This window comes from Drosophila simulans, chromosome 3R (genome assembly GCF_016746395.2).
Source record: "Drosophila simulans strain w501 chromosome 3R, Prin_Dsim_3.1, whole genome shotgun sequence".
NCBI lineage: Eukaryota > Metazoa > Arthropoda > Insecta > Diptera > Drosophilidae > Drosophila > Drosophila simulans.
The window spans coordinates 28,138,252-28,149,585 of NC_052523.2; the positions used below are offsets into that span (position 1 = coordinate 28,138,252).

The 11,334-nt window shown below is 37.6% G+C and overlaps 4 long non-coding RNA genes across 12 annotated transcripts; all 4 read left to right on the forward strand.

The window, feature by feature from the left end:
• Positions 1-6,778: 6,778 nt before the first annotated feature.
• On the forward strand, positions 6,779-7,691 carry LOC120284988. Of its 3 annotated transcripts, XR_005544215.2 has the most exons (5): positions 6,779-6,965; positions 7,024-7,305; positions 7,363-7,387; positions 7,446-7,471; positions 7,521-7,691. It is a non-coding gene; the product is annotated as an uncharacterized LOC120284988 (long non-coding RNA). The 3 variants fall into 3 exon arrangements; XR_005544214.2 differs by having other exon boundaries at positions 7,446-7,691; XR_005544216.2 differs by lacking the exon at positions 7,446-7,471 and having other exon boundaries at positions 7,521-7,690.
• Positions 7,692-7,723: 32 nt separating this feature from the next.
• On the forward strand, positions 7,724-9,254 carry LOC120284987. Of its 4 annotated transcripts, none has more exons than XR_005544213.2 (5): positions 7,724-7,756; positions 7,827-8,436; positions 8,498-8,699; positions 8,832-8,884; positions 8,940-9,254. It is a non-coding gene; the product is annotated as an uncharacterized LOC120284987 (long non-coding RNA). The 4 variants fall into 4 exon arrangements; XR_005544211.2 differs by lacking the exon at positions 7,724-7,756 and having other exon boundaries at positions 7,763-8,108; positions 8,178-8,436; positions 8,940-9,092; XR_005544212.2 differs by lacking the exon at positions 7,724-7,756 and having other exon boundaries at positions 7,763-8,318; positions 8,382-8,436; positions 8,940-9,091.
• An 82-nt stretch (positions 9,255-9,336) lies between these two features.
• Positions 9,337-10,169, forward strand: LOC120284989. The gene is made up of 3 exons (XR_005544217.2): positions 9,337-9,773; positions 9,829-9,854; positions 9,914-10,169. It is a non-coding gene; the product is annotated as an uncharacterized LOC120284989 (long non-coding RNA).
• Positions 10,170-10,213: 44 nt separating this feature from the next.
• Positions 10,214-11,334, forward strand: LOC120284990. Of its 4 annotated transcripts, none has more exons than XR_006541890.1 (3): positions 10,214-10,228; positions 10,298-10,914; positions 10,972-11,313. It is a non-coding gene; the product is annotated as an uncharacterized LOC120284990 (long non-coding RNA). The 4 variants fall into 4 exon arrangements; XR_005544219.2 differs by lacking the exon at positions 10,214-10,228 and having other exon boundaries at positions 10,254-10,593; positions 10,649-10,914; positions 10,972-11,306; XR_005544220.2 differs by lacking the exon at positions 10,214-10,228 and having other exon boundaries at positions 10,254-10,579; positions 10,649-10,914; positions 10,972-11,306.

Sequence of the window (11,334 nt, forward strand, 5' to 3'; positions counted from 1 at the left end):
AATTTTTAATTTCAATATTGTATACAAATTCATAATCGTCTTCGTCTTTACAATCAATAGAGTCTGAAGAATCGGTGTCAGGTTCAAATTCGCAATCTAACATTTGAAATTCAAATTTTGAATGACTTCTGGTGGAAGAGATAGTCGCTTATGCTTTCGAACGCGCCTCTTTATATTTATTGATGATATTATGGGATATTATTTATATTTGACTTGGCTGGGTTCAAAAAAAGAATTTTAAGTATGTCTGCAAGATCCAGCAGGCCGTGCTTCCGTGCAGCTAGCATTGCAGCTTGACCCAAAACACGTTCGTTGTGGTTCTGCGCCCATACGAGTTCATCTACTTGCTGTCTTCGGCCACTCAAACTTTTTAAATAATATTACGTTTTCGGGCATCCAGCTAATTTCCTTTCCTTTTTATTTTTCTCTTTTACCTTGAGGACTACGTGTTCTTCTAACCACTTTGAAAAAACTTTCGAAAATTCATATATTTTTCGATTGCATTTTCTCCAATTTCGCAAAAGATTGACTGAAAACATTTGTTATTATTACTATTCGTTAATCGTTCATTAAAGTCTAGCTTGCTATAAGAAAAATGGCCACTAATAAAAGTGCAAAAAGAATTTTCCTTTTGACGAACACCCTTTTGCTTGCGCCACACTTCCAGCAGGGCAGCATTGGAAATCGAGATATTGCTCCCTAAAAAATGAAATTTCTCAAAAACCCGCCAAAAACGCACATAGAGACTACCTGATATGAGTTAGGAATTGAACACACTAAAACATGGATATAAGCACTTACTGAACAAATTTGAACAAATTTTTGTAGCTCTATTCAAAGTTGAAATTTGTTTCAAACAACTACATGTTGACACCACTTGCTAAATGTACAAATTGTTGGGAATAGGCGCACACAATAAACAATATATTAATAGCAACACATAATAAAAACCTAAAGATTGATTATCAATTTCAAATTATACTCATCTTCGTCTTCTTTTTAAATTTTAACACCTTGAAAGTTAAGCTAAATTCTGCGCGCATTTCAGCCACGTCGTATATGTTAGTAACAGCCGACTTTAACAGCTGTTTTTATAACAGTACACTGTTAAAATTACTTTTGCCGTCTATAACATAATAGTTTAACGTATTTCCAATGTATTAATACTAAAATACTTCAATTTTGCATACTTGTGAAAAACACATTTTTGCAAAAAAAAACAGGCCAAATGCCCCATAGTGCGCTGGCCAAGCGCTGATCGCTTATATGTGTGCCTATAGCACTCCTCCTCCTTCTCATTGTCATCAACGCGGGGCGTAACTACAGAATATATTGTCATCTCGTTCGTCCGCCGCCATTTTGGGTTGCCAAAAATTCGAAGAGGACAATATGTTGGGACTCCTCTCGCATAAGCGATCATTCTTGGTAATATGGGAGAGAAAATTAGAGGCAATCTGACTATCTCTCTTGCTCTCCTTGTCGTGCGTTGTCATTTTGGGCTTGCGGTAATATAAGACAGAATGAGAGGCAGGCATTATTAATTCAACCCCATTTTGAGCGCCTATTTTGTGCTGCATTTAACGTTGCGATAAATTTCTTTCTGATTAGCGGCAATTTGAATTGTAGTATGCACACATATCGGTTAACCACTGCACTATGGGGCATTTGGCCTGTTTTTTTTACAAAAATTAATAACTCCTAAACTATGAGAGATATTTGGATGAATTTTTTTTTATGTGTTACATATGCCCCCAGGAATATTTTGGAAAAGTGGGCGTGCCCCCAACTCCGCCCCAATTTTTTATTTAAATTTTTTTTTAATATTATATTTTTAAAGTTAATTTTTAATTTCAATATTGTATACAAATTCATAATCGTCTTCGTCTTTACAATCAATAGAGTCTGAAGAATCGGTGTCAGGTTCAAATTCGCAATCTAACATTTGAAATTCAAATTTTGAATGACTTCTGGTGGAAGAGATAGTCGCTTATGCTTTCGAACGCGCCTCTTTATATTTATTGATGATATTATGGGATATTATTTATATTTGACTTGGCTGGGTTCAAAAAAAGAATTTTAAGTATGTCTGCAAGATCCAGCAGGCCGTGCTTCCGTGCAGCTAGCATTGCAGCTTGACCCAAAACACGTTCGTTGTGGTTCTGCGCCCATACGAGTTCATCTACTTGCTGTCTTCGGCCACTCAAACTTTTTAAATAATATTACGTTTTCGGGCATCCAGCTAATTTCCTTTCCTTTTTATTTTTCTCTTTTACCTTGAGGACTACGTGTTCTTCTAACCACTTTGAAAAAACTTTCGAAAATTCATATATTTTTCGATTGCATTTTCTCCAATTTCGCAAAAGATTGACTGAAAACATTTGTTATTATTACTATTCGTTAATCGTTCATTAAAGTCTAGCTTGCTATAAGAAAAATGGCCACTAATAAAAGTGCAAAAAGAATTTTCCTTTTGACGAACACCCTTTTGCTTGCGCCACACTTCCAGCAGGGCAGCATTGGAAATCGAGATATTGCTCCCTAAAAAATGAAATTTCTCAAAAACCCGCCAAAAACGCACATAGAGACTACCTGATATGAGTTAGGAATTGAACACACTAAAACATGGATATAAGCACTTACTGAACAAATTTGAACAAATTTTTGTAGCTCTATTCAAAGTTGAAATTTGTTTCAAACAACTACATGTTGACACCACTTGCTAAATGTACAAATTGTTGGGAATAGGCGCACACAATAAACAATATATTAATAGCAACACATAATAAAAACCTAAAGATTGATTATCAATTTCAAATTATACTCATCTTCGTCTTCTTTTTAAATTTTAACACCTTGAAAGTTAAGCTAAATTCTGCGCGCATTTCAGCCACGTCGTATATGTTAGTAACAGCCGACTTTAACAGCTGTTTTTATAACAGTACACTGTTAAAATTACTTTTGCCGTCTATAACATAATAGTTTAACGTATTTCCAATGTATTAATACTAAAATACTTCAATTTTGCATACTTGTGAAAAACACATTTTTGCAAAAAAAAAAACAGGCCAAATGCCCCATAGTGCGCTGGCCAAGCGCTGATCGCTTATATGTGTGCCTATAGCACTCCTCCTCCTTCTCATTGTCATCAACGCGGGGCGTAACTACAGAATATATTGTCATCTCGTTCGTCCGCCGCCATTTTGGGTTGCCAAAAATTCGAAGAGGACAATATGTTGGGACTCCTCTCGCATAAGCGATCATTCTTGGTAATATGGGAGAGAAAATTAGAGGCAATCTGACTATCTCTCTTGCTCTCCTTGTCGTGCGTTGTCATTTTGGGCTTGCGGTAATATAAGACAGAATGAGAGGCAGGCATTATTAATTCAACCCCATTTTGAGCGCCTATTTTGTGCTGCATTTAACGTTGCGATAAATTTCTTTCTGATTAGCGGCAATTTGAATTGTAGTATGCACACATATCGGTTAACCACTGCACTATGGGGCATTTGGCCTGTTTTTTTTACAAAAATTAATAACTCCTAAACTATGAGAGATATTTGGATGAATTTTTTTTTATGTGTTACATATGCCCCCAGGAATATTTTGGAAAAGTGGGCGTGCCCCCAACTCCGCCCCAATTTTTTATTTAAATTTTTTTTTAATATTATATTTTTAAAGTTAATTTTTAATTTCAATATTGTATACAAATTCATAATCGTCTTCGTCTTTACAATCAATAGAGTCTGAAGAATCGGTGTCAGGTTCAAATTCGCAAGCTAACATTTGAAATTCAAATTTTGAATGACTTCTGGTGGAAGAGATAGTCGCTTATGCTTTCGAACGCGCCTCTTTATATTTATTGATGATATTATGGGATATTATTTATATTTGACTTGGCTGGGTTCAAAAAAAGAATTTTAAGTATGTCTGCAAGATCCAGCAGGCCGTGCTTCCGTGCAGCTAGCATTGCAGCTTGACCCAAAACACGTTCGTTGTGGTTCTGCGCCCATACGAGTTCATCTACTTGCTGTCTTCGGCCACTCAAACTTTTTAAATAATATTACGTTTTCGGGCATCCAGCTAATTTCCTTTCCTTTTTATTTTTCTCTTTTACCTTGAGGACTACGTGTTCTTCTAACCACTTTGAAAAAACTTTCGAAAATTCATATATTTTTCGATTGCATTTTCTCCAATTTCGCAAAAGATTGACTGAAAACATTTGTTATTATTACTATTCGTTAATCGTTCATTAAAGTCTAGCTTGCTATAAGAAAAATGGCCACTAATAAAAGTGCAAAAAGAATTTTCCTTTTGACGAACACCCTTTTGCTTGCGCCACACTTCCAGCAGGGCAGCATTGGAAATCGAGATATTGCTCCCTAAAAAATGAAATTTCTCAAAAACCCGCCAAAAACGCACATAGAGACTACCTGATATGAGTTAGGAATTGAACACACTAAAACATGGATATAAGCACTTACTGAACAAATTTGAACAAATTTTTGTAGCTCTATTCAAAGTTGAAATTTGTTTCAAACAACTACATGTTGACACCACTTGCTAAATGTACAAATTGTTGGGAATAGGCGCACACAATAAACAATATATTAATAGCAACACATAATAAAAACCTAAAGATTGATTATCAATTTCAAATTATACTCATCTTCGTCTTCTTTTTAAATTTTAACACCTTGAAAGTTAAGCTAAATTCTGCGCGCATTTCAGCCACGTCGTATATGTTAGTAACAGCCGACTTTAACAGCTGTTTTTATAACAGTACACTGTTAAAATTACTTTTGCCGTCTATAACATAATAGTTTAACGTATTTCCAATGTATTAATACTAAAATACTTCAATTTTGCATACTTGTGAAAAACACATTTTTGCAAAAAAAAACAGGCCAAATGCCCCATAGTGCGCTGGCCAAGCGCTGATCGCTTATATGTGTGCCTATAGCACTCCTCCTCCTTCTCATTGTCATCAACGCGGGGCGTAACTACAGAATATATTGTCATCTCGTTCGTCCGCCGCCATTTTGGGTTGCCAAAAATTCGAAGAGGACAATATGTTGGGACTCCTCTCGCATAAGCGATCATTCTTGGTAATATGGGAGAGAAAATTAGAGGCAATCTGACTATCTCTCTTGCTCTCCTTGTCGTGCGTTGTCATTTTGGGCTTGCGGTAATATAAGACAGAATGAGAGGCAGGCATTATTAATTCAACCCCATTTTGAGCGCCTATTTTGTGCTGCATTTAACGTTGCGATAAATTTCTTTCTGATTAGCGGCAATTTGAATTGTAGTATGCACACATATCGGTTAACCACTGCACTATGGGGCATTTGGCCTGTTTTTTTTACAAAAATTAATAACTCCTAAACTATGAGAGATATTTGGATGAATTTTTTTTTATGTGTTACATATGCCCCCAGGAATATTTTGGAAAAGTGGGCGTGCCCCCAACTCCGCCCCAATTTTTTATTTAAATTTTTTTTTAATATTATATTTTTAAAGTTAATTTTTAATTTCAATATTGTATACAAATTCATAATCGTCTTCGTCTTTACAATCAATAGAGTCTGAAGAATCGGTGTCAGGTTCAAATTCGCAAGCTAACATTTGAAATTCAAATTTTGAATGACTTCTGGTGGAAGAGATAGTCGCTTATGCTTTCGAACGCGCCTCTTTATATTTATTGATGATATTATGGGATATTATTTATATTTGACTTGGCTGGGTTCAAAAAAAGAATTTTAAGTATGTCTGCAAGATCCAGCAGGCCGTGCTTCCGTGCAGCTAGCATTGCAGCTTGACCCAAAACACGTTCGTTGTGGTTCTGCGCCCATACGAGTTCATCTACTTGCTGTCTTCGGCCACTCAAACTTTTTAAATAATATTACGTTTTCGGGCATCCAGCTAATTTCCTTTCCTTTTTATTTTTCTCTTTTACCTTGAGGACTACGTGTTCTTCTAACCACTTTGAAAAAACTTTCGAAAATTCATATATTTTTCGATTGCATTTTCTCCAATTTCGCAAAAGATTGACTGAAAACATTTGTTATTATTACTATTCGTTAATCGTTCATTAAAGTCTAGCTTGCTATAAGAAAAATGGCCACTAATAAAAGTGCAAAAAGAATTTTCCTTTTGACGAACACCCTTTTGCTTGCGCCACACTTCCAGCAGGGCAGCATTGGAAATCGAGATATTGCTCCCTAAAAAATGAAATTTCTCAAAAACCCGCCAAAAACGCACATAGAGACTACCTGATATGAGTTAGGAATTGAACACACTAAAACATGGATATAAGCACTTACTGAACAAATTTGAACAAATTTTTGTAGCTCTATTCAAAGTTGAAATTTGTTTCAAACAACTACATGTTGACACCACTTGCTAAATGTACAAATTGTTGGGAATAGGCGCACACAATAAACAATATTTTTTTTTTAACTTTGTAGGTGGAGGTACGGAGACAGAATGAATTCTGTTCCGCATCCACAACTTTATTTTGCCTTTGATTACAATAAATGCAATATGTAGGTACAATAATTTGAATTTTTGAGTTTAACATAGCATGGGGTGAGTTTGGGGCTTGGACATATTTTGTTAGTATTAAATTTAAGTTAGTATTTTATATGCATGGATTTCAGACATTGACATGATTGGTAACATTATCAGCTTGCATGTTTTGTTTACATTTATAAAATGAAATTATTTTGCAAAAAACATTAAAATTTTAGACTAACATTGTTTTATTTATTTCTTTTCAGGTACCCCCATCAGAAGGACAGGAGCACCGCGTCGCAGAGAGCCTCAGGAGTCATCACAGGTAAGTTTTGTTGCATTATGGCAGTGGTCTGTTGCGGCCGCTGGAAGTGGGCCACTTGCAACAATTTTGTCCGGCCGGCGATTGCAGGTTAGTTGTTCTTGGTATCGGCATCCATCGCTGCCGTCATTTGGTGAGTATAAGTTGTATCGTCAGTGGCAGTTTTATGCAATTGTTTGAATATATTGCAGATAAAATTGCCGTTCGTCAGGAAGAGGAGTTGCAATGAGTTGCCCCACGCAGCTGTCATTGCATTTTTTGAGAGCTGCTGTCTATATGGTGGTGGAGTCGTCTCGTGGCGAAGAAGTCGTCAGAGAGGATTGTGGCTCGGTCTGTCACCGAAGGAAGCCAGGTGCGCCGCGTCTTGTGGCCATAGCGTCAGGATTGGCAGCTTGGGGCCGCCGTTTTAAGATTTGTAGCAGAGAGCCGCCGCAACGGAATAGTCATGGAAATGGATGCAAAAATAGTATTTGGTGAGTATTATATATGCTATTTGTTAATTATGATTGCATTAATTTTTGTTGTTTCAGGTACATTGAGTGGAATTAATTTAAGGTAAGTATTATATTGGTGTATATTTGTTTATATTGTTGCGTTTATTATTGTTTTTCAGGTACTTAAAGAGGAAGCTAGTCTGGGGTGAGTATTTTATTGCTTTTTTAATTGCGTTGATTGATTTGCTTTTCAGGTACGTTTTGTATGGGCTAAATTGGAGGCCCTTGTCGTTGTGTTATTGCAGCTAGAATGCCACGATTTTGGAGTCATCAAGTTTGCAATTAGATAAGTATTATATTATTAATATATATTTCCCAGTAATAGCTTGTGTTCCCTTGTTTCAATAGTTGAAGTCTTGGAAGCTGGAGCTGCGTGCTTGACGTCAGCAGGATGGAGCCGACTGTTATCGTCTGCTACTTTGTCTGTCCGGTTTGTTGTTATTTATGTGTCCTTGGGTAGTTTTTGTATCGCATTCTTATTTATTTTCCTTTCATTGCAGGTTAGGAGAGAATTCGTCGATGATGCAGAACAGGGGAGAAATATACAATTTGAGGACAAGTTTTGCAGCATAAAGGTGTGGCATCTGCGCCACGCAGATGGTCTTTATTTATGCATTGGCGTCAGGAGGTGGAGACGGCATCATAAAATTGTCAGATATTTGTATCTATAATCGCAAAAGTTGGCGATTTTGTTTTGCTTTAACGGGGCCCGTCTCCTGGTTTACGTGTGCGTCATCGGCAGGATGAGGCCGGATTTTTGTATTTGCTGGTTTGCCTGTCCGGTTTGTATCTTTCTGTGTGTCCTTGATTAATTTTGTATTCTGTTATTATTAATTTTCCTTTCCACACAGATTATCAGGAAATCATTGAAGAAACGGTACTGAGGAAATTTATACAATTTGGAGACGGATTTTAATTCTTTTTAATATGATGTCAGCTCCGGGATTGTGATCCTTTTTAGTGCAGTGGCACCAGGAAGTGGAGACGGCGTTGTAAGATTGTCAATTATTTGTGTTTATAATCACGAAAGATGGCGATTTTGTTTTTCTTTGCAGGGCTCGTCTTCTCTTGTTGGTTGCGTTGGATCGCCAGTTGGCTGTGTTTATTGAGGTAAGTGCTTTATTTAATTGTCTTTGTTTATTTTCTTATTGGGTTATTGTTTTGTTTTCAGGTTTTAGCGTCTCTTATGTAGGCGCTCGTCGATCTGAGAGAATTTAAGAGTAGTGGAAAGGATAGATTCTGCAGCTCCGCGTTAAGTGCCCTGAACTAAGCGTGGGCAGCTTATATGGCCCGTCTATTGCAGCGCAGCACTGCAAGTAGATTGCATCGGTGATAAGGGATACTAATCGGGACCGTGTGGCAAGAATGTTCAGGTAAGTGACGTTGTGCATAAATTGCTGCAGCGAGTCGCCTTTTATTCATCATGTTTCTGCCACACTAATCCTTTTCATATCGATCTACCGCTTCATCTTTTATGTCCTGTTGATTTTCTCCGCATCGTTTAGTCAGGATCAGCTGGAGTGCATTGTCTTGGGCTTGCTCATCCGGGTACTTTGAGGTGAGAGTATTGTTTATTGTTTTTGTGCCATCCACTAATTGAATTATTATTCCAGATGAGTTTGGCTGCGTCGAGGAAAGTGATGACAGTGGAGGAGTTTGTTTTAGCTTTGTAGGTGGAGGTACGGAGACAGAATGAATTCTGTTCCGCATCCACAACTTTATTTTGCCTTTGATTACAATAAATGCAATATGTAGGTACAATAATTTGAATTTTTGAGTTTAACATAGCTTGGGGTGAGTTTGGGGCTTGGACATAGTTTGTTAGTATTAATTTTAAGTTAGTATTTTGTAGGCATGGATTTTAGACAATGACATGAATGGTAACATTATCAGCTTGCATGTTTTGTTTACATTTTTAAAATGAAATTATTTTGCAATAAACATTAAAATTTTTGACTAACATTGTTTTATTTATTTCTTTTCAGGTACCCCCATCAGAAGGACAGGAGCACCGCGTCGCTGGGAGCCTCAGGAGTCATCACAGATAAGTTTTGTTGCATTTTGGCAGTGGTCAGTTGCGGCCGCTGGAAGTGGGCCACTTGCAACAATTATGTCCGGCCGGCGTTGCAGGTTCTCGGTTTCAGCATCCCTCGCCTCCGTCGTTTGTTGAAGATAAGAAGTATCATCAGTGGCAAGAATGTAATCCCGCGCAGCTGTCATTGAGTTTTTGTAGAGCTGCTGGCATTATGATGGTGGAGTTCATCTCGTTGTGGCAGAGAAGTCGTCAGTGAGGATTGTGGCTCGGTCGGTCACCGAGAGAAGCCAGATGCGCCGCGTCTTATGGCCGTATCGTCAGGAGTGGCAGCTTGGGGCCGCCAGTTCAAGATTTGTAGCAGAGGTCCGTCGCAACGGTATAGGCATGGAAATGGATGTAAAAATATTGTTTGGTGAGTATTATATGTTATTTGTTTTTTATGATTGCATTTATCTTTGTTGTTTCAGGTACATTGAGTGTAATTTAATTTAAGGTATGTATTATATTTATATTTAGTTGTTTATATAATTGCGTTTATTATTGTTTTTTCAGGTACTTAAGGAGGAAGTCTGGCTGGGGTGAGTATTGTATTGCTATTGTAATTGCGTTGATTTTCTTTTTGCTTTTCAGGTACGTTTTGTAAGCGCTAATTTGGGGGACCTTTGTTATTATGCAATTGCAGCTGGGATGCAGCGGTTTTGGAGTCGTCAAGTTTGCAATTAGATAAGTATTATATTATAATTATATTTTTCCCAGTAATAGCTTGTGTTCCCTTGTTTCAATAGTTGTGGTCTTGGAAGCTGGAGCTGCGTGCTTGTCGTCAGCAGGATGAGGCCGTCCACTAGCATCTGCTACTTTGTCTGTCCGGTTTGTTATTATTTATGTGTCCTTGATAATTTTTGTATCGCATTCTTATTTAATTTCCTTTCATTACAGGTTAGCGGAAAATTCGTTGAAGATACAGAACTGAGGAGAAATATGCAATTTAAGGACAAGTTTTGCAGCATAATAATGTGGCATCAGCGCCACGCAAATGATCATTATTTATGCTTTGGCATCAGGAGATGGAGACGGCATCATAAAATTGTCAACTTTTTGTGTTTAAAATCGCGAAAGTTGGCGATTTAGTTTTGCTTTTGCGGTGCCTGTCTCATGATTTACGTGCGCGTAGTCGGCAGGGTGAAGTCGCATTTTTGTATCTGCTGGTTTGCCTGTCAGGTTTGCAATTTTCTGTGTGTCCTTGATTAATTTTGTATTATATTCTTATTAATTTTCCTTTCCTTACAGATTATCAGGAAATCATTGAAAATACAGTAATGAGGAAATTTATACAATTTGGAGAAGGATTTTAATTCTTTTTAATATGATGTCGGCTCCGGGATAGTGATCCTTTTTAGTGCAGTGGCATCAGGAGGTGGAGACGGCGTCTTAGGATTATTTATTTTTTGTGTTTATAATCGCGAAAATTGGCGATTTCGTTTTGTTTTTGCGACGCTCGCCACCTCTTGTCAGTTGCTTTAGATGTGGAACAACAGTTGGTTGTGGTCAAGTAGGTAAGTGCATTTGATTGTTTTGTTTAGTTTGTTTATGGTTAATTGTTTTATTTTTAGGTTTTAGCGTCAGCTCTTAAAGGCGCTCGTCGATCTGGATTTTGAGAGTAGCAGGAAGGATGGATTTTGCAGCTCCGCGCTGGGTGCCCTGGTCGAAGCGTAGGCAGCTTTTGTGGCCCGTCTTTTGCAGCGCTGCATTGCAGGTAGATTGCATCGGTGATGCGGGATACTGTCAGGGACCGTGTGGCGAGAAAGTTCAGGTAAGTGACGTTGTGCATGAATTGCTGCAGCGAGTCGCCTTTTATTCATCATGTTTCTGCCACACTAATCCTTTTTATATCGATCTACCGATTTTTCTTTTATGTCCTGGTTGATTTTCTCCTCATCGTTTCGTCAGGATCAGCTGGAGTGCGTTGTCTTGGG